Genomic DNA, 23,262 nt, shown 5'->3' with positions numbered 1-23,262 from the left:
AACTATTTTATACCACTCCGCTACCACATCAGTAGCAGCCCAAACCCTGGCCCGAAATCCTTATCCATGCGATCGCATGGGTTTTTAACGTGAGGACCATGCGATCGCATGGCCCTGTCAGACACGCCAGACTTGACCTAAAAACAGCAATCATTACGGAGTATAATTATTAATTATTATTAATTATAACCCTAATTAGGGTTTAAATTATTTAATTATTTAGCTTAGTTTTTAATTAATTTGTTTTATTTAGTTTATTTAGTTTTAATAGATTATAAAATTAATAGTTTTATAAAATAAATAATATAAAAAAATATTTTTATAAAAATTGTACTTTTTACAACTTTAAGTTTATTTTTATATTTTGTATCTTTTTGTTCGTTTTTAGCGTAATATTTCTATTTTTCGCTCATACTTAGTTTTAAACTTAGTATTTTGCCATAGTTATTTTTATTTCTAAATTTTTAGGCTTTGCCGTAAAATCCCTTAAGAGCTTTTTCTTTAGACTAAGATTTATGTGCTTTAGAATTTTGCGACGCCGTTTTTATATTTTAGTACCTTTTTAAGTTATTGCCATTTGGGATATAGTATTTCTTTTAAGCTTTAATATTTTTAGACGCAACTTTTAATTCTTAGTTTTTAGTTCCTTTTTAAGTTTCGACGCGCTACTTTCTTATTTTTATTTTTCGACGCCTATTATTTTTCGACCCTTTTATTTTTTCGACCTTTTTCGACGCGCAATCTTTTTCTTTCTTATTTCTCGACGCTCTAGTTTATAGGACATAGAATTTTTTTTTCTATTTCTTCTCTAAAATTTCAAAACGAAAAATTATTTTAAGTGGTTAAATTGATAGACATCAAAATTTTCTGGTTCGTAGTAATAGTTGGATTTGTACATGGACCAGGTTATTGGAGCCAAACAGTATTCAATTATATTGAGACCAAACGAATCCTGCCCCTCTGCTGCATCTTTTGGCTATTCCAAACGTGGGCAAAATCAGAAAAGTCTATTAATTTGATAACTTATATAATTTTTCTTATTTTTATAACTAATAGGATATTCAGTGAATGCACCGAGCAAAACGTTCACCACCTTTTGTACGTTCACCACCTGTAACTCGATCATGACATCTAGCAAATATTATCGCCGTTGATTTTTCTTTAGAATCGTCATCCAGTCGACCAAGTACTCCAATTCAAATTTCCGATAATCCATTTTTTGAACCCGACCTCACAATTGAGAATCCGGAGAATATTCAGGGACAATTCATAGATCCTGAACCATTAATCTTTCCTCCGGAACCACCAATCATTCAAACGGAGATTGTCGAGGAACCAACCATTAAATCAGAATCCTATAGTGATTCAGATTCAATAAATTCAATTATGGAGAATCTGGAACCTCTAAGTATGGAAGACCGAATGCGAGCTAAACGCACTGGCCAAGGTCACGCAATTACTCAACCAGACATTAATGCGCCAGATTATGAAATCAAAGGACAAATTCTACACATGGTAACTAATCAATGCCAATTTAGTGGTGCGCCGAAGGAAGATCCAAATGAACATCTTCGTACCTTTAATAGGATCTGTACACTATTTAAAATCTGAGAAGTGGAAGATGAACAGATATATCTCATGTTATTTCCCTGGACTTCAAAGGGAGAAGCCAAAGATTGGTTAGAATCGTTACCTGAAGGGGCGATTGATACATGGGTTGTTTTAGTTGAAAAATTCTTAAACAATTCTTTCCGGCATCAAAAGCCGTAAGACTTCAAGGAGAAATTGTTACGTTCACACAAAAGCCAAATGAAACTCTATATGAAGCGTGGACAAGATTTGGAAAGTTATTAAGAGGATGTCCGCAACATGGTTTAGACACTTGTCAAATAGTACAAATATTCTACCAAGGATGCGACATCACAACAAGAAAAGACATCGATATAACAGCTGGTGGTTCCATTATGAAGAAAACAGCAACTGATGCTTACAAAATTATTGATAACAATGCTTCCCACTCACATGAGTGGCACCAAGAAAAAGATATCGTTAGATCATCTAAAGCAGCTAGATCCGATTCTAGCCATGACTTAGATTCCATTTCTGCAAAGATAGATGTTGTCGAGAGACGAATGGAAAAGATGACTAAGGATATTCACTCAATACGAATTAGTTGTGAGCAGTGTGGAGGACCACATTTGACAAAAGATTGTCTCAGTATTGAACTAACAATGGAACAAAGAGAGAGTGTTTCATACATAAACCAAAGGCCTGGAAATAATTATCAGAATAATTATCAACCGCCAAGACCGATCTACAATCAAAACCAAAATTATAACCGAAATGTTCCATACAACAATCAACAAGGTCCTAGCAATCAACAAGTATCCAATAATACTTACAATAAGCAAAGACCTATTTTTCAAAACAAACCATCACAAACCGATGATAAAAAGCCAAATTTAGAAGATATGATGACGAAGCTAGTTGATTCTCAAACACAAATTTTCACATCTCAGAAACAAACGAATGAACAAAATGATCAAGCATTTAGAAATCAACAAGCTTCTATTCAAAATCTGGAACAAGAAGTAAGTAACCTAGCAAGGTTAATAGGTGAAAGAAAACCGGGAAGTCTACCTAGTGATACAAATGCTAACCCCCGGAATGAAACAGCTAAAGCCATTACCACAAGAAGTGGTATTACACTTAAACCACCTGAAATACCTGTAATTTCTGATGAAGCTATTTCTACTCCACAAGAACCACAATCTGAACAAGATAAGGAAAAAGAACCGGTAGTTTAAAAGGTTAATGAAGATAACACAGTTAAGGCTAAACCTTATGTTAAACCATACCAACCACCACTTCCTTACCCGAGTAAAATGAGAAAAGAGAGACTTGAAGCCGAGCAATCCAAATTCTTGAATATGTTTAAACAAATAAATGTCAATCTTCCTTTCATTGATGTGATTTCAGGAATGCCTAGATATGCTAAATTATTGAAAGATTTAATCACAAATAGAAAGAAAATGGAAGAACTCTCGGCTGTTACTATGAATGCTAATTATTCTGCAGTACTGTTGAATAAGATACCAGAAAAACTATATGATCCAGGAAGTTTCACAATTCCATGTTTTCTGGGTAGTCTTAGTTCAATAGAAGCATTGGCAGACTTAGATGCTAGTATAAATTTAATGTTGTATTCATTATACACTAAACTAGACCTTGGAGAATTGAAACCAACACGAATAAGTATACAACTAGCCGATAGATCAGTAAAATATCCTAGAGGGATAATGGAGAACATACTAGTTAAAGTTGGTACTTTAGTATTTCCAGTAGATTTTGTTATTCTAGACATGGAAGAAGATTCTCGAGTACCTCTCATATTAGGAAGACCATTATTAAACACGGCTAAAGCAATAATAGACGTGTTTGGTAAGAAACTGACCCTAAGTATAGAGGACGAGAGTGTTACCTTTTTAGTTGATAGAGCCATGCAACAACCGCAATCTGCAGATGATACATGTTATTATATTCAAACTATAGAATCACATGCAGAATTGTTAGAAGAATTTCCAGAATTACAACGAACAGGAGAATGTTCTTTAGGAGAAGGAACTGAACCAATTGATGAAACTGAAATGATAGCTACACTTATGGCTAATGGATATGAACCAACAACAGAAGAAATTCAAATGCTAAAAGAAGAAGACAGATATCGATATAAATCATCGATAGAAGAACCACCGACATTTGAGTTAAAACCACTTCCAAACCATTTGGAATATGCTTATTTACATGGTGAATCTGAATTACCTGTAATAATATCATCTTCTCTTACTGAAAATGAAAAATCTCAACTCATTTATGTGCTAAAAGCTCATAAACCAGCCATTGCATGGAAAATTCATGATATTAAAGGAATAAGTCCTTCGTATTGCACACATAAAATTCTTATGGAAGAAGGTCATAAAACGTATGTGCAACGCCAACGAAGACTAAATCCTAACATGCAAGATGTTATTAAGAAAGAAATTATTAAACTGCTTGATGCAGGATTAATTTATCCAATCTCTGATAGTCCATGGGTAAGCCCAGTTCAATGCGTGCCTAAGAAGGGTGGCATGACTGTCATCACAAATGAGAAAAATGAGCTTATTCCTACTAGGACGGTAACAGGATGGCGTGTATGTATTGATTATAGAAAATTAAATGACGCCATCAGAAAATATCACTTTCCCTTACCTTTCATTGATCAAATGTTGGAAAAATTAGCCGAAAATTGTTACTATTGTTTTCTTGATGGTTTTTCCGGATACTTTCAAATTCCAATAGCACCCGAGGACCAAGAGAAAACCACATTCACGTGCCCTTATGGTACTTTTGCTTACAAACGCATGCCATTTGGACTTTGCAACGCCCCTGCAACCTTTCAAAGGTGCATGATGGCGATTTTTCACGACATGATAGAAGAATGCATGGAAGTTTTCATGGATGACTTTTCAGTCTTCGGTGATACTTTTGAAACATGTCTAGTTAATCTTGAACGAATGCTTATTAGATGCGAACAATCAAATCTAGTACTTAATTGGGAGAAATGCCATTTCATGGTTAAAGAAGGCATCATTCTTGGACATAAAATCTCAAAGGAAGGAATTGAAGTGGATAGAGCTAAAGTAGATGTAATTGCTAAACTTCCACATCCCACCAATGTTAGAGGAGTTAGGAGTTTTCTAGGGCATGCCGGTTTTTACCGACGTTTCATAACAGATTTTTCTAAAATTGCCACTCCTATGAATAAACTCCTAGAAAAAGATGCTCCATTCATCTTTTCAGATGAATGCATCAAATCTTTTAATATTCTTAAAGAAAAACTCACTAATGCACCGATCATGATAACTCCAAATTGGAATCTACCGTTTGAACTTATGTGCGATGCAAGTGATTTTGCAATAGGAGCCGTTTTAGGACAAAGGATTGAAAAACGATTTTAACCTATATATTATGCTAGTAAGACATTACAAGGAGCACAAACGAACTATACAACTACTGAAAAAGAACTCCTTGCTATTGTCTTTGCTTTTGACAAATTTCGTTCATATCTCGTTCTAGCTAAAACGGTGGTCTATACCGACCATTCTGCTCTTAGATACCTATTTTCGAAACAAGATACTAAACCAAGATTAATCCATTGGATCTTACTCTTACAAGAGTTCGATATTGAAATCCGAGATAAAAAGGGAGCAGAAAATCTCGCCGCTAATCATCTTTCTCGTCTTGAAAATCCCGAATTAGAAGTTCTAAATGAATCGGCCATACAAGACAACTTTCCTGATGAATATCTATTGAAGATAGATTATAATGAAATTCCATGGTTTGCAGACTATGCAAACTACTTAGTATGTGGATTCCTTGAAAAAGGATTATCGTACCAAAAACGAAAGAAATTCTTTAGTGATATAAAACACTATTTCTGAGAAGATCCACATTTGTTTAAAAGTTGTCCCGATAGAATAATACGCCGATGTGTATTCGGAGATGAAGCTAGTCAAATCTTAAACCATTGTCACACATGACCAACAGGAGGGCATTATGGGCCTCAACTCACAGCAAAAAAAGTTTATGATGTTGGATTCTATTGGCCTACAATTTTCAAAGACGCACACCTTCTTTGAAAATCCTGTGATGCTTGTCAAAGGGCCGGAAAAATAAGTCAACGTGATGAAATGCCACAAAATGTCATTCAAGTATGTGAAGTATTTGACATTTGGGGTATTGACTTTATGGGTCCATTTCCAAAATCTCATAATAATCTCTACATTCTCGTTGCCATTGATTATGTATCTAAATGGGCGGAAGCACAAGCTCTCCCAACTAACGATGCATGAGTTGTAGTCAACTTTTTAAAACGTCTTTTTGCTAGGTTTGGAACACCGAAAGCTTTAATAAGTGATCGGGGTACTCATTTTTGTAATAATCAACTTGAGAAAGTTCTCAAAATATATGGAGTAACTCATAAAATCTCCACTGCTTATCATCCACAAACAAGTGGACAAGTTGAAAATACCAACTGAGCTTTAAAACGTATTCTAGAGAAAACCGCAGGATCAAATCCGAAGGAATGGTCCATTAAATTGGAGGATGCACTCTGGACTTTTAGAACAACCTATAAAACTCCAATTGGTACCACACCTTTTAAACTCGTTTACGGAAAAGCATGTCATCTTCCAGTAGAAATTAAACACAAAATATTTTGGGCTTTGAAGACATGTAATCTTGATTTACATGAAGCCGGACGTCTACGGTTAAGTCAATTAAACGAATTAGAAGAATTAAGACATGAAGCATACGAAAATTCATTAATCTATAAGGAAAGAACGAAGAAATGGCATGATAAAAGAATCAGAAGTTCAAAAGAATTTAAAGAAGGAGACAGAGTTCTTCTTTTCAATTCACGATTCAAGCTATTTTCTAGAAAATTGAAATCAAGATGGTCGGGACCATTCATAGTCAAAAGAGTTTTCTCGTACGGAACGATAGAGTTAATAAATTCAAATGGGATTGAATTTAAAGTTAATGGTCACAGAGTTAAACATTACATACATGGTCCGATGAAAGTTGACAATGAAGTCAATCATAATTTCACCACCCAAGAAAACACTCAAAATGAAAACATAAATATGTTATCAACAACATATGAAAAATCAAAATTGGAAAATAGGGAGGATTCAAATTGGAGTGATGAAGAAGAATTCTTATACAAACCTCCCATTCCAAGAAACGAAGAAAAATGTGAACAAGAAGTTCAAATAGAAGTGAAAGAACCAAGAAAAGAACACCCAAAAAAGGTTTACAAACCAACTCAACTTACTAAAGCAGGAGACCCGGGTGAATTTATCATTTCTTGCTTGCTTAATGATGGTGCTGTATATAATGGACTCGCAGATTTAGGGGCAAGTGCAAATATTATGCCTCTTTCCTTATACAAAATATTAGGTATGGGTAAATTAAAATCAACCAAAATAGGTGTTCAATCATTTGACCTAACCATTAAACACCCGGTTGGAATAGCAAATAATTTACTCGTTAACGTGGGAAGTTTGACCTTTGTTGCAAACTTCATAGTGATTAATATGGAGGAAAACCTTGATATTCCTCTAATTTTAGGTCGCCCATTTTTAGCAACCACCGAGGCATTCATTGATGTAAGAGAAGGAAGAATGACACTTAGGGATGGTGATAAATCGATCACCTTTGTGAATCGAAAGTTTAAATCTCCACCAACCAAAACTGTTAAACCAATAAAAATGCATAAGTGTGGGGAAGATGAAGAAACACTTAATGATGATCCGATCACAAAAAACCCCGTTGATGATACGAAATTAGATGAACCCGTTTTTAACAGTTCAACGAAGAAACTTTATAAACGGATTCACGATGCTAGGATTAAGGAAAACTTTAAGTTATGTAACTGATTAATATCCAATTTATCGCCAAAAGAAAAGGCGACGTTAGTTGAACTTGTGAAAGTTACGAAGGAAATCAACAAATGGATTGAAGTAAAAGTCAAAGATATACAAGTTGTTGATGATCCAATTGAAAATAACATTAATCACAATTTCAACTAAGTGTGGGGAGGTTCGAATCTTTTTAGGGTAATATGTATTTATGTTAGAGTTAGATTTTCTGTTTTCGTGTAGTTCTCGAGAATAGAATCCGAATGGTCTTTCCCTAGCAGACCCTAAAGAACTAGTCTTCTCCCCCCATTCTGAATTTTTATTTTTTTTAGGTTTTACGAGATGAAGACTTCCTGTGAACTAAACCATGGTCTAATGCTACACGCTTTGATCACTAAACGTAATAATGACACCCTTCCAAGTGAAATAGTATCATTAATCAGAGGTAAATTGGACGTAGTAAGAAAAGAATCCAGGAACGAAAATAATAAGTTACAGTTTGGTAAAGGAAAATCAAAATTCGCAGCGAAAAGAAGAGCACGACACCTTGAAAGATGTCACAAATGCGAAAAATGGTCACACGAAGGAAAATGTTCGACGAATCAGACATATTCCAATACCGAATTCCATACTTTATGCAGAGATGGACCGTTCATATGTTTCGAAGAAAAAACATTGAATGCTCGAGGTTATGCCTATGTAGCTATGGAAAACCAATTAGTCCGACTATCTTATGAGTGGGCTAAAGCAGGTCACTAAGAATTCTATTTCACAGGTAAGTATGTACAGTTTTTATTTTTATTTTTATTATTTTTAACCTTTTGATAATAAATGCTGAATCGTTCGCTATAAAGTATTAAATTGGTATTCAATAAAATTAGGTATGCGTAACCGAAATTATTGATATCATACAAAAATTTATTACATCACTGCAAAATTTACCGTTTATTCTTAAGGTATAAATATCTTTAATCAATTAACCCAAAATATTTCAGAAATTCGTCAGGAGTAAAACTAGGTAATATAGCCGAAATTACTTTACCGAAAAGAGGGGCGTATATTTTTGATAATATTTGATTGATTAAAGTGGGATAAAAGACCAAAAAGATTTTTAATTTTTAATTTTTCTATGTTTTTAAAATTAATATTTAAATATTAAATTATTATTGTAAACTTTTTAAAATCAATATATTTAAGTTTGTAAATATTTAAAAAAATTAATATTTTTAATATAAGTTTGTTGTATAAAAAAAATATAATTTAAATTTAGTGTGAATTTTTAATTTTAATAATATGAATTTTTAATTTTATGCATTTTAAATTTAAGTTTGGTGTGAATTTAAAAACAAAAATTTACTTTATTTCGCTAAGTTAAAAATTGATTTCTAAAAATTCGTCGTAAGTTGAAGACTAGGTCGTTGAACCGAAATTGCTCTACCTAAGGGAGGGACGAGAAATTTTATTATCATTATTTTGAATCTTATTAAATTAAAGTATGCCAAAAACAATAAAAAAAAACCAAAAAAAAAACCAAAAAACTTTTCTTTTAAAACAAACGCCAATATGTTTGGAAACTTTGATAAAATTTAATCATTTTTCTACGCTAATCACCCTCAATAATTTAAATTGTTACTGATTTCTTGCAAATGAGGGCATTGCAAGATCTTAAGTGTGGGAAGGGGTTAAATTCTTTCGGATTTTTAAAATTTTTAACTTATACACTTGGTTACCATTAAAAATACTAGTAAAGCAGTAGTTGTATTAGAATCTAGTGCTCTCTGATAATAAAGAACAGTCCTAGTCTTATATACTGACTACCCAATTCTAGTAAAATTTTCAAAATTTTTAATTAAATAAATTAAAAATCATGTTTATACATATTTATGAACGATAAAACTAGGTGTTAACACCGAAATTATTGTTAACTTGGAAAGGACATAAATTGAGAAACAAACCAAAATGTTAGAATTCATTTAAAATAGAATAGAGTACAATAAAAAGGAAAATAAAAGTCAAGTGTGGGAAAAATTTACCAAGTTATTTTGAACATATATCACATATTTTTGTACAAATAACTGAAGATACTTTTGTTTTGGACAAAATTAAATATTTTACCCAATTTACTGTAATACATTTAAAAGAAATATGGATCTACACGATGAATCAACTCCATCATTAAAAGAAAGTAAAGTCTTCAGAAAAAGAAACGCGCTTCTTGATTTAGGTCATGAAGTTGTCGTCCAGACCAGCTGTAGGTTGACGAAAAATCTAGAAAAGTCATCACTAAAATCAGCAGGAAATCCACGGACCTCAGCATCAAACAGGGTCGCCAAGTGGTCAGACTTATCCTAACCATGAGAGGATCTGTCTCATAAAATGGGGAGGGCGCCGTGCAAATTAGCTGGATAAGACACAGATCCCCAGAAAGGATAATCTCCTTAAAAGATCAAAAATCAGCTTTTAAGACTGACATTACTCAATCCTAGAGATTGACTTTTAAAGATTGAGAATTACAAACTCATGGAATTCGATGATATCTAAACTCGAGCTTAAACGAGAAAATATTTTGATCAAAATACAAACCGATTTGTTTTCTGAAAACCCATTTTCAATGCGTTCATTACCATTGAACGTAAAATCTTAGGAATTCACCTGGAATTCATTAGGTCACCTGAACCAAATCGGGTGTTAACCTAAGAACGGTGATTGCATAGCATGGTCAAACACAGGACCTTGTGCCAGACCGAAAAATTATAAGGGTGAGCTTTACTATTGCTCCTACCAAGGATAATAATTGCATCCGACACGTTATATGTAACATCCTGCCTTTTTCCGTTTACCTTCCGTTTATTCATTTTAAAATCCGTTATATATTTATAACATCTCCCGTTGATACGCGTTTTAAATTATCTCGTTTAGGTAATTCACGCACCCGAATGAAAGTTGAGGGACCAAACTCGCCAAAGGATCAAACCTTTGACTAGGTCAAAGGGTCAAACTCCTCTTACCCATTCATTCATCTCTCTCTCATTTTACTACTTCCTCCATTTTCTCTCAACATCCCATTTCAAAGAATCATCATCCAAATCCGAACTAGCGGGTGTTTTGCAAAACAAATTACATTTTTGGAATCCTTGCAACTTCCTCTTCGATTCCATACTGATTTCATTACATTTGGGTAACTTTCTAAAATCACTAGATTTTGTGTTCTTGATGTTTTTATCTTATAAAAGTGTTAATTAGTGTCTATGGCTCAAGTCTAACATGATTATATGAATTATATGCTCGATCTCGTTGTTTTAGTGTAACTAGCATGAACTTGAATTTTGGTGTGTTGTTCTTGAATTTTGGATGATCATATGTTGTTAGATGTTAAAAGTTCATGTTCTAATTGTGTTCCTAGTATCACTAGCTTCAATTTTATGTGTAGGTTGCTTTAGAAAAGTTCATGAACTTGATTTATGATTTTGGTGAATTTGGGTTAGGGTTTGATGAACTTGAAATGGACTTTTGATGCATTGAATGCCATGGATTATTGTTGGTAAGTGTTTAGTTGGATTGTATGCTTGATTTCCTTCGAAACGGCATATCCTTCATGTAAATTGGTTGCCCGAATCATTAAATTGCATTTATGAACTTGTATGCGATTAATGTTGAGCATTAGATGCGGTTTTGGTTGTTATAATAGGTAGATTGATTGATGAATTGTGTTTAGTTGCATTCTACGTCAAAAGAGCTTTCCAACGATATAAGGTGCGAGTCCTAAGTGTTAGCGGTTTGTGTTTTATGCACAAAAAGATTTTGGATCAAGACTTGAACATTTGAAACTGGCCAGGTACCAGCTCCCGTGTATTGTCGCGGCGTGACAATTGTGGGCCGCGGCGCGGCATAAGCCGTGTCCAGGCTCTGACCTCTTTGGTCAAAATACGAAAAATGTTTGGCACACTATGGACCTCCGATTCACATGAGACTTGTTCTAACATGCTTATATATGAATAAAAACCTCAGAAAAATAGTTCGAGACCCGACCCGAACGTGTTGAATTTCGTTGACTTTGACCGACCAAAGTTTGACTTTTTGTCAAACTTAACCAAATGATTATGCAACCTTCCTAACTTGTTTCTGTACTTGTATCTTGCATGAAACTTGACAATTTGATTCACATGCTACATAATCGAGTCGTAACGAGCCATAGGACTAATTGAACATTTTTGACCCTTCGTGACTATCGTTATTGATACAACCTATTTGTTTAGGTCAAGACTAGCATTGTTCTTTGCACACGTTACTTGTCGAAGTACTTTTTGGTTCGTGCATACAAGGTGAGATCATAGTCCCACTTTTACTCTTTTTGAACTTACTTTTGGGATGAGAAAACATAAACGTTCTTTTAAACTACGTGAACACAAGTACATGGAAAACAAACATTCTACATACGAGTTTGAACACAAATCCTCAATTCGATTATCATTAGTTATATCAGATGGTGTAAGCGAGAACTTATGTTATATGGCCATATGGGTTTGACAAACCCTCACTTCGGACGGTTCGCTACCGTCTATGGGTGAAATATATTTTCGGGAAACAGTGTATGTTCTAACACTATTATTACGGGGTTCAACGGACGGAATGTTAAGCTTTGATAATTGAGTGCTCGTGAATATTAACTTTTAGAATGTACTATAACTTTATCGATGTTGCAAATCTTGTGGTTCAACTTACTTTTACTCGTTTACTTATTTAAACCTATGATTTCACCAACGTTTTCGTTGACAGATTCTCTATGTTTTTCTCAGGTCCTTGAACTTAGGTGATACATGCTTCCGCTCATACTTTTTGATACTTGCATTGGATGTCGAGTATACTTGCATACGTGGAGCGTCTTTTTGACTACTTTTAATTGTGTCGCACGTGTTTCATACAAACTTTAAACATTGTTATGTACTTGTTATGGAAACTACTTTTGTAAACTTTGAAACATCCTTATTTATGAAATGAATGCGACATATTTTTCGGTCAAACTTTGTTATAAAGACTTACGACCATGTAATGGGACCATACGTAGATGACGCCGTCATTTGACGATTTGTCGGGGTCGCTACAAGTGGTATCAGAGCCTTGGTTGTAGGGATTTAGAGTTCATTGGTGTCAACCTCGAGTCATAGGGTACATTGGTGAGTCTAGACTACAACCGGCATATAGACTTGAAGTAGGAATTACTTGACTACTTGTGCATTTATACTCGAACGCTTCTACTCATATCTACTCTTAGTTCATCTTAATCTCATGTTGTTTAATTTGATTGACACGCCACCTTGACTATATGAAATGATGTCGAATGCACATATGAATCAGGGTAATATAATTTCCGGGATTATATTACGGTGACTCATATGAACGTTCCGACATTATGACATAAAGAATTTAAGGCGAGTCTAGGAAAAACTTCTCTTTATCTTTATTCTATATCACGGTTAGTATTATTGAGAATACTAATCAATGATATTCTTGTGTCTTGAAGGAACAATGGCTCCTCGTCATGTACGCCGCAATGAAACTCCCGAACAAGCTCTCGAACGGATGATAGCTACCGCCGTAGATGCGGCCATGGCCGGTCACTCATCCAACAACAACAACAACAACAATAATAACAACAACCACAACAACAACAACAACAACAACAACAACAATGGAGCCGGTAACTCAAACGAGGGATGCTCCTATAAAGCTTTCATGGGGTGCAAACCTCACACTTTCGATGGAACCGGGGGACCGGTCGTGCTCACCCGATGGTTTGAGCAAACGGAAGCCGTCTTTAGCATAAGCGGTTGTCGGGATCAAGACAAGGTCAAATACTCCACCCACACTTTCTCCGGAATTGCTCTAACATGGTGGAACACCTATGTTCAATCGGTGGGTACCGATGAAGCTCATGCCCTCTCTTGGGCCGATCTAAGGGAAAAGATGATTGTTGAATATTTTCCGCGCGAAGAAACCCGAAAGCTTGAGGAAGAATTAAGAGCTTTGAAAGCGGTCGGAAATGATCTTAAAGCTTATAATCAACGCTTCGCCGAACTATCCTTGATGTGTCCTAATCTTGTTAACCCCGAATCTCAAAGGATTGAGCTCTACATGCTCGGTCTTCCAAAAAGCATCAAACAAGGGGTGATGTCATCCAAACCTGCTACTCATCAAGCCGCTATGAACATGGCCCGCCAATTAATCGAAACGGTTGACGAAATCGTAGTGCCGGCTCCTAAGGCCGAGGACAAGTCGGGTGGCAACAAAAGGAAATGGGAAGCCACTCCATCAACCAACTACAACAACACCTTCACCAAAAAGCCTTTCAACAACGACGGCAAGAAGGGTTATGTCGGGAACCTACCTTTTTGCAACAAATGCCACAAGCATCATCACGGCGAATGTAACAAGCTAGTTTGTCACCGTTGCCAAGGTGTTGGTCATAGGGCCAACAATTGCACAAGCGCCGCCCCCGTTGCTCGAAAGGGGCCCAATCCTCCAAAAACGGTCACTTGTTACGAATGTGGCCAAACGGGCCATTATAAGAACGAATGCCCGAAAAAGAAAGCCAACCCCAACAACCGAGGCCGAGCCTTTAACATCAACACCGAGGAAGCCCGAGATGACAATGAACTAGTCACGGGTACGTTTCTTCTCAACAACTCTTATGTTACTTGCTTATTCGATTCGGGTGCCGATAAATGTTTTGTGTCTAAGACTTTGGCTCCTACCCTTCGCACTCCACCACACCCTTTAGATACTACTTATTCCATCGAAGTGGCCGACGGAAAACTCTTAAGTGCCGACACATATTACCGGGGGTGTACTTTGAACATTTTGGGTAAGGAATTTGAAATTGACTTGATACCCATGGAATTAGGGAGTTTTGATGTAATAATCGGTATGAATTGGATGGTCAAAAATAAATCTCACATTCTTTGCGATCTTCACGCAATCCGAATTCCTATCGAGAACGGTGAACCCTTGATTGTCTATGGCGACAAAAATTGCACCGGACTCAATCTCGTTTCGTGCCTTAAAGTTTGAAAGCTACTTCGCAAGGGTTGTTTCGCGATTCTTGCTCACGTTAAGAAAGTCGAGGCCGACGAAAAGCGCATCGAAGATGTGCCAATTGTTAGTGACTTTTCCGATGTATTTCCCGACGAATTACCGGGTCTTCCACCTCATCGACCGGTTGAATTTCAAATCGATCTTATTCCAGGAGCCGCACCCGTAGCACGTGCACCGTATAGACTTGCTCCATCCGAAATGCAAGAATTGCAAAGTCAAATCCAAGAACTACTTGATCGTGGTTTTATCCAACCTAGCCATTCACCTTGGGGCGCTCCGATTTTGTTTGTTAAAAAGAAAGATGGATCCCTACGAATGTGCATTGATTATCGTGAACTAAACAAATTGACGGTTAAGAACCGATATCCTCTTCCTCGCATCGATGACCTCTTTGATCAATTACAAGGGTCTTGTGTATATTCAAAAATCGATCTCCGCTCGGGTTATCATCAATTAAAGGTTAAGGGGGAAGATGTCTCCAAAACCGCTTTCCGGACTCGTTATGGTAGTTATGAATTCCTTGTCATGCCATTTGGTCTTACTAACGCACCGGTGGTGTTCATGGATCTTATGAACCGCGTGTGCAAACTGTATCTCGATAAATTCGTTATTGTGTTCATCGATGACATATTGATCTATTCTAAAAATGAAGAGGAGCACGAACAACATCTCCGACTTGTGCTTGAACTCTTGAGACAAGAACGACTTTATGCCAAATTCTCCAAGTGTGAATTTTGGTTGAAGGAGGTTCAATTTCTTGGTCATGTTGTAAGTGATCAAGGTATTAAAGTCGATCCATCAAAAATCGAAGCCATTAGTAAATGGGAGACTCCTACTACTCCTACTCAAATTCGTCAATTCTTGGGTCTCGCCGGATACTATCGTAATTTCATCAAGGACTTTTCCTTAATCGCTCGCCCTTTAACCGCGTTAACTCACAAGGACCGAAAGTTCATTTGGTCATCCGAACAAGAAACCGCTTTTCAAATCTTGAAAACTAAGCTAACCACCGCTCCTATCTTGTCACTTCCCGAAGGCAATGATGATTTTGTTGTATATTGTGATGCCTCGAAAAACGGTTATGGATGCGTACTAATGCAACGAAAGAAAGTCATTGCTTATGCCTCTCGACAACTCAAAGTCCACGAACGAAACTACACGACACATGATCTTGAACTCGGTGCCGTCATTTTTGCACTTAAGTTATGGAGACATCATCTTCTTGGTACCAAAAGTACCATCTTTACCGATCACAAAAGTCTCCAACATATCTTCGATCAAAAGCAACTAAACATGAGACAACGAAGGTGGATTGAGACCTTGAACGATTATAATTGCGAGCTTCGTTACCACCCCGGGAAGGCAAATGTAGTGGCCGATGCCTTAAGTCGAAAGGAAAGAGCGGTGCCTCTTCGTGTCCGAGCTTTGAATATCACCATCCATTCCAACCTTAATAGCCAAATTCGGGTAGCCCAAGATGAAGCTCTTAAGGACAACAACATCGCACGCGAACCTTTAAACATTCTCGTCTCCCGATTCGAAGTTAAGGAGACCAGACTTCGATATTATGCCGGAAAAATTTGGGTGCCTAGATATGACGATCTACGAAACCTCATCCTAGACGAAGCCCACAAATCGCGATACTCGATTCATCCCGGCGCCAATAAGATGTACCATGACCTTAAAGAACAATATTGGTGGCCGAACATCAAAAAGGAGGTTGCTAGATACGTCGCCAATTGTTTGACTTGCGCTAAAGTCAAAGCCGAACACCAAAGACCGTCCGGGTTACTTCAACAACCCGAGATCCCGCAATGGAAGTGGGAAAGGATCACGATGGATTTTATCACCAAACTACCGAAAACGTCGGGCGGTTATGATACAATTTGGGTCATTGTTGACCGTCTCACCAAATCCGCGCACTTTCTCGCCATGAAAGAAACCGACAAAATGGAGAAACTTGCACGACTTTACATTAAAGAGATTGTAGCCCGACACGGAGTACCGTTATCGATTATCTCCGACCGAGATGGTCGTTTCGTTTCTAGATTTTGGCGTACGTTACAAGAAGCGTTGGGAACGCGTTTGGACATGAGCACCGCATATCATCCCCAAACCGATGGGCAAAGTGAACGTACAATACAAACCTTAGAGGATATGTTACGAGCCTGCGTTGTTGATTTTGGAAAAGCTTGGGACAATCACTTACCTCTCGCCGAATTCTCTTACAACAATAGTTATCACGCGAGTATTAAGGCCGCACCTTTTGAAGCGTTATATGGTCGAAAATGTCGCTCTCCTCTTTGTTGGGCCGAAGTGGGTGACGTGCAAATTTCCGGGCCCGAACTCATTCACGAAACCACCGAGAAGATTCTTCAAATCCGAGATAGGCTTCGGACGGCCCGAAGTCGTCAAAAGTGTTATACCGACAAAAGACGCAACGACCTTGAATTTCAAGTCGGTGACCGCGTCATGTTAAAAGTCGCACCTTGGAAGGGTGTAATTCGTTTTGGGAAACGCGGGAAGCTAAATCCGCGGTATATTGGCCCTTTCGAAATCTTGGAACGTATTGGAACCGTTGCTTATCGTTTAGATCTTCCGCCTCAATTGAACTCCGTTCATCCTACCTTCCATGTATCTAACTTGAAAAAGTGTCTTGCCGAACCCGATATCGTCATCCCTCTCGAGGAACTTACTATTGATGACAAACTTCATTTTGTGGAGGAACCGGTTGAAATTATGGACACCTCCGTCAAGAAATTGAAACAAAGCCGAATTCCGATTGTTAAAGTCCGTTGGAATGCCAAAAGGGGACCCGAGTTTACTTGGGAAAGACAAGATCAAATGCAAAGGAAGTATCCTCATCTATTCGTGAATTCGGAAACGCAAGATCTCGAGGAAGAAACAACGACTACTACGCCTACTTAAATTTCGGGACAAAATTTCTTTTAAGGAGTAGGTAATGTAACATCCCGCCTTTTTCCGTTTACCTTCCGTTTATTCATTTTAAAATCCGTTATATATTTATAACATCTCCCGTTGATACGCGTTTTAAATTATCTCGTTTAGGTAATTCACGCACCCGAATGAAAGTTGAGGGACCAAACTCGCCAAAGGATCAAACCTTTGACTAGGTCAACGGGTCAAACCCCTCTTACCCATTCATTCATCTCTCTCTCATTTTACTACTTCCTCCATTTTCTCTCAACATCCCATTTCAAAGAATCATCATCCAAATCCGAACTAGCGGGTGTTTTGCAAAACAAATTACATTTTTGGAATCCTTGCAACTTCCTCTTCGATTCCATACCGATTGCATTACATTTGGGTAACTTTCTAAAATCACTAGATTTTGTGTTCTTGATGTTTTTAACTTATAAAAGTGTTAATTAGTGTCTATGGCTCAAGTCTAACATGATTATATGAATTATATGCTCGATCTCGTTGTTTTAGTGTAACTAGCATGAACTTGAATTTTGGTGTGTTGTTCTTGAATTTTGGATGATCATATGTTGTTAGATGTTAAAAGTTCATGTTCTAATTGTGTTCCTAGTATCACTAGCTTCAATTTGATGTGTAGGTTGCTTTAGAAAAGTTCATGAACTTGATTTATGATTTTGGTGAATTTGGGTTAGGGTTTGATGAACTTGAAATGGACTTTTGATGCATTGAATGCCATGGATTATTGTTGGTAAGTGTTTAGTTGGATTGTATGCTTGATTTCCTTCGAAACGGCATATCCTTCATGTAAATTGGTTGCCCGAATCATTGAATTGCATTTATGAACTTGTATGCGATTAATGTTGAGCATTAGATGCAGTTTTGGTTGTTATAATAGGTAGATTGATTGATGAATTGTGTTTAGTTGCATTCTACGTCAAAAGAGCTTTCCAACGATATAAGGTGCGAGTCCTAAGTGTTAGCGGTTTGTGTTTTATGCACAAAAAGATTTTGGATCAAGACTTGAACATTTGAAACTGGCCAGGTACCAGCTCCCGTGTATTGTCGCGGCGCGACAATTGTGGGCCGCGGCGCGGCATAAGCCGTGTCCAGGCTCTGACCTCTTTGGTCAAAATACGAAAAATGTTTGGCACACTATGGACCTCCGATTCACATGAGACTTGTTCTAACATGCTTATATATGAATAAAAACCTCAGAAAAATAGTTCGGGACCCGACCCGAACGTGTTGACTTTCGTTGACTTTGACCGACCAAAGTTTGACTTTTTGTCAAACTTAACCAAATGATTATGCAACCTTCCTAACTTGTTTCTGTACTTGTATCTTGCATGAAACTTGACAATTTGATTCACATACTACATAATCGAGTCGTAACGAGCCATAGGACTAATTGAACATTTTTGACCCTTCGTGACTATCGTTATTGATACAACCTATTTGTTTAGGTCAAGACTAGCATTGTTCTTTGCACACGTTACTTGTCGAAGTACTTTTTGGTTCGTGCATACAAGGTGAGATCATAGTCCCACTTTTACTCTTTTTGAACTTACTTTTGGGATGAGAAAACATAAACGTTCTTTTAAACTACGTGAACACAAGTACAGGGAAAACAAACATTCTACATACGAGTTTGAACACAAATCCTCAATTCTATTATCATTAGTTACATCAGATGGTGTAAGCGAGAACTTATGTTATATGGCCATATGGGTTTGACAAACCCTCACTTCGGACGGTTCGCTACCGTCTATGGGTGAAATATATTTTCGGGAAACAGTGTATGTTCTAACACTATTATTACGGGGTTCAACGGACGGAATGTTAAGCTTTGATAATTGAGTGCTCGTGAATATTAACTTTTAGAATGTACTATGACTTTATCGATGTTGCAAATCTTGTGGTTCAACTTACTTTTACTCGTTTACTTATTTAAACCTATGATTTCACCAACGTTTTCGTTGACAGATTCTCTATGTTTTTCTCAGGTCCTTGAACTTAGGTGATACATGCTTCCGCTCATACTTTTTGATACTTGTATTGGATGTCGAGTATACTTGCATACGTGGAGCGTCTTTTTGACTACTTTTAATTGTGTCGCACGTGTTTCATACAAACTTTAAACATTGTTATGTACTTGTTATGGAAACTACTTTTGTAAACTTTGAAACATCCTTATTTATGAAATGAATGCGACATATTTTTCGGTCAAAGTTTGTTATAAAGACTTACGACCATGTAATGGGACCATACGTAGATGATGCCGTCATTTGACGATTTGTCGGGGTCGCTACATTATAGACCATAATTAAAAGCATGTCAGGGGACATTGCCTTAACAGTTGCTTGTTCAACGCTTTCCTTTACAACCGGACGGTAGTTTATCGAAAGGTAATATACAGAGTAAGTATACTGGACGTGTTGATTTCCCAATATAAGGTTAGCAAGTGGGTGACACAAAACCGCAAGTTTTGAGCTAAAACTTTCAAATCTGAAACCCACCAAACTCACAAAAATAATTTGCAAACACCGGTGAAGGGTTATTCCGGAAAACTTATCTAGGATGAAAGCTAGATTTAATTTTCAAAAGATCAAATGTTTTCATAAAGATCCAATTTCCTTAAGGATCTAAATTTTTATAGTCATGTGAGAATGTAAACCACATCGTTACTATCATTGTTTATACCGCCGTATAGAAATCACTGATGTACAAAGTGTGAAGAATAAAGAAGTGATTCTAGTATTTGTATTTCAAGACTATATTGCTTGAGGACAAGCAACGCTCAAGTGTGGGAATATTTGATAATGCTAAAAACGAACATATATTTCATAGCATTATCCCTCAAGAAAGACAAGCTTTTAGTTGCAATTGTTCTATTTACAAGTGATATTCGTTTAAATAATAAAAGGTGAAGACAAAAGACAGATTCGACGAATTGAAGACGCAAACGACCAAAAAGCTCAAAAGTACAAAATACAATCAAAGTGGTTCAAATTATTGATGAGAAACGTCTCAAAATTACAAGAGTACAAGACGCGAAACGCAAAATACAAGATATTAAATTGTACGCAAGGACGTTCGAAAAACCGGAACCGGAACCAAAGTCAACTCTCAACGCTCGACGCAACGGACTAAAAATTACAAGTCAACTATGCACATAAATATAATATAATATTTAAATAATTCTAATAATTATTTATATATTATATTTATTTATTAAATCCGTCGGCAGAATGCAAACAACAACATGTGAGCTGAAAAAAGGGGCCATGTGATCGCATGGCCTGGAAGGCAAAAAGCCATGCGATCGCATGGCAGTAGGTGACAGCTCTGGTCCTATAAATTTCGCAGTTTTGAGCGATCTTTTAACATCTTTTTCTTTTCTTTCTCTGAACGTAATAATATATATATATATATATATATATATATATATATATATATATATTATAATTTTAATTTTAATTCTAATAATAAGGGTATGTTAGCGAATGTTGTAAGGGTGTAAGTCGAAATTCTGTCCGTGTAACGCTACGCTATTTTTAATCACTGTAAGTTATGGTTAATGTTATTTTTAATTTAATGTCTCGTAGCTAAATTATTATTATGCTTATTTAATGCCGAAGTAATCGTGATGTTGGATTAAATATTAAAATTGGGTAATTGGGCTTTGTACCATAATTGGGGTTTGGACAAAAGAACGACACTTGTGAAAATTAGACTATGGGCTATTAATGGGCTTTATATTTGTTTAATTAAATGATAGTTTGTTAATTTAATATAAAGATTTACAATTGAACGTACCTATAAATAACCATATACACTCGATCGGACACGATGGACGGAATATTTATATGTGCGAATAATCGTTCATTTAACCGGACACGGGAATGGATTAATAGTCAGTGGACTTATTAAAACATGGGTGAATTATATACAAGGAAAATTGGTGTAATTATAGTTTAAATCCCCAATTAGTTGGAATATTTGACTTCGGATATAATGATAATTTGACGAGGACACTCGCACTTTATATTTATGACTGATGGACTGTTATGGACAAAAACCAGACGGACATATTAAATAATCCAGGATAAAGGACAATTAACCCATGGGAATAAACTAAAATCAACACGTCAAACATCATGATTACGGAAGTTTAAATAAGCATAATTCCTTTATTTCATATTTAATTTCCTTTATTTTATATTTAATTGCACTTTTAATTATCGCACTTTTATTTATTGTCATTGTATTTAATTGCACTTTTAATTATCGTACTCTTTAATTGTCGTACTTTTTTATCGCATTTTTATTTATCGCAATTTCATTATCGTTATTTACTTTACTCTTTAAATTAAGTCTTTTATTTATTTAATATTTTACATTAGGTTTTAACTGCGACTAAAGTTTTAAAATCGACAAACCGGTCATTAAACGATAAAAAACCCCCCTTTTATAATAATAATACTACTTATATATATTTTTGTATTTTTACAAATATAGTTTTTAAAATTATAGCGTTAAGCTTGTTTAAGAGTTCCCTGTGGAACGAACCGGACTTACTAAAAACTACACTACTGTACGATTAGGTACACTGCCTATAAGTATTGTAGCAAGGTTTAGGTATATCCATTCTATAAATAAATAAATATCTTGTGTAAAATTGTATCGTATTTAATATTATTTCGTTGTTAAAATAATACTATTTCCTAGTACACCTCGCACACATCAGTATTGTATTTATATTTATATACATATGATTATTATGAATATATAATTAATGTCTCTCTGTTAAATATTACATGCAGTATATAACTAGAAAAATGGCCCGCGCAATGACGCGATGCCTTTCGGGTTACATAATCATAGTTAACGTAACGTTATGTATTTACGGAAATAAAAACGCTTTGTTACAGGTGTTTTTGAATACACGTAGTTAGTACCTAGTATACCTAATGGCATATGCATTTTTAACGTCACGAAGATTGTGTAAAAACTGTAAACGTAACCATCGATATGATGTAGGGAGTTTGGGTTGTTTATCATAAGTGTATGTATATGTATTGAAGATAGCCCGAGGTGTTTAGCGTTTTTGAGAAGTGTCCGTTTTGCGTATAGTTAGTCCCGTTGGGTTCGTAAGATTTTTTCGAGTTGAACGGTGGTCTCGGAAAAATTTAACTCGCACCGAGCGAGAAGATAGAGCCCGTTATAAATTCGGGTGGAATTAGTTTCTTTTATTTTAACAAAATTATATAATTACGCTTTTTACCCCTGAAAAAGTGTAAACTTGAGAGGTCCTTGTATAAATTGAGCCGAAGTTGAAGGACCGGTTGTAGTGTGAACGCAAACTCAAAACGACAATTCGAAACAACTGAAACGACGAAATTTGGCGCGTGTTTCTAGTATATAGGATGAATTTGGCGCGTGTTTCTAGTATATAGGATAATAATTGTTAAATAGTCATGTTCAATTACCCCCTATATTACTAAAAGAGGTGGGCTGTGTGGTCGTTTGGCCACCCCCACCTTTATCAAACGACAACCCTTTAAACTCAAACTCAAAAAACCCAAAACACCCCCTCAACCAAGGTTGCAAAATTCGCTATTTGGGGATTAATCGGTTAGGACTTTGGAAGGATTAATCGGCAATTCGGGGATTAATCGGATTGTACTTTATGCATTAAATATTAAATTTCAATAATTATATGTGTAAATATTGAAGAAAATCATAAACATAAACATAAAATTTA

The sequence above is a fragment of the Rutidosis leptorrhynchoides genome, chromosome 5 (assembly GCF_046630445.1).
Source record: "Rutidosis leptorrhynchoides isolate AG116_Rl617_1_P2 chromosome 5, CSIRO_AGI_Rlap_v1, whole genome shotgun sequence".
Classification (NCBI taxonomy): Eukaryota; Viridiplantae; Streptophyta; class Magnoliopsida; order Asterales; family Asteraceae; genus Rutidosis; species Rutidosis leptorrhynchoides.
The sequence above is the reverse complement of the archived record's forward strand: the minus strand, read 5'-3'. Positions refer to the sequence as shown.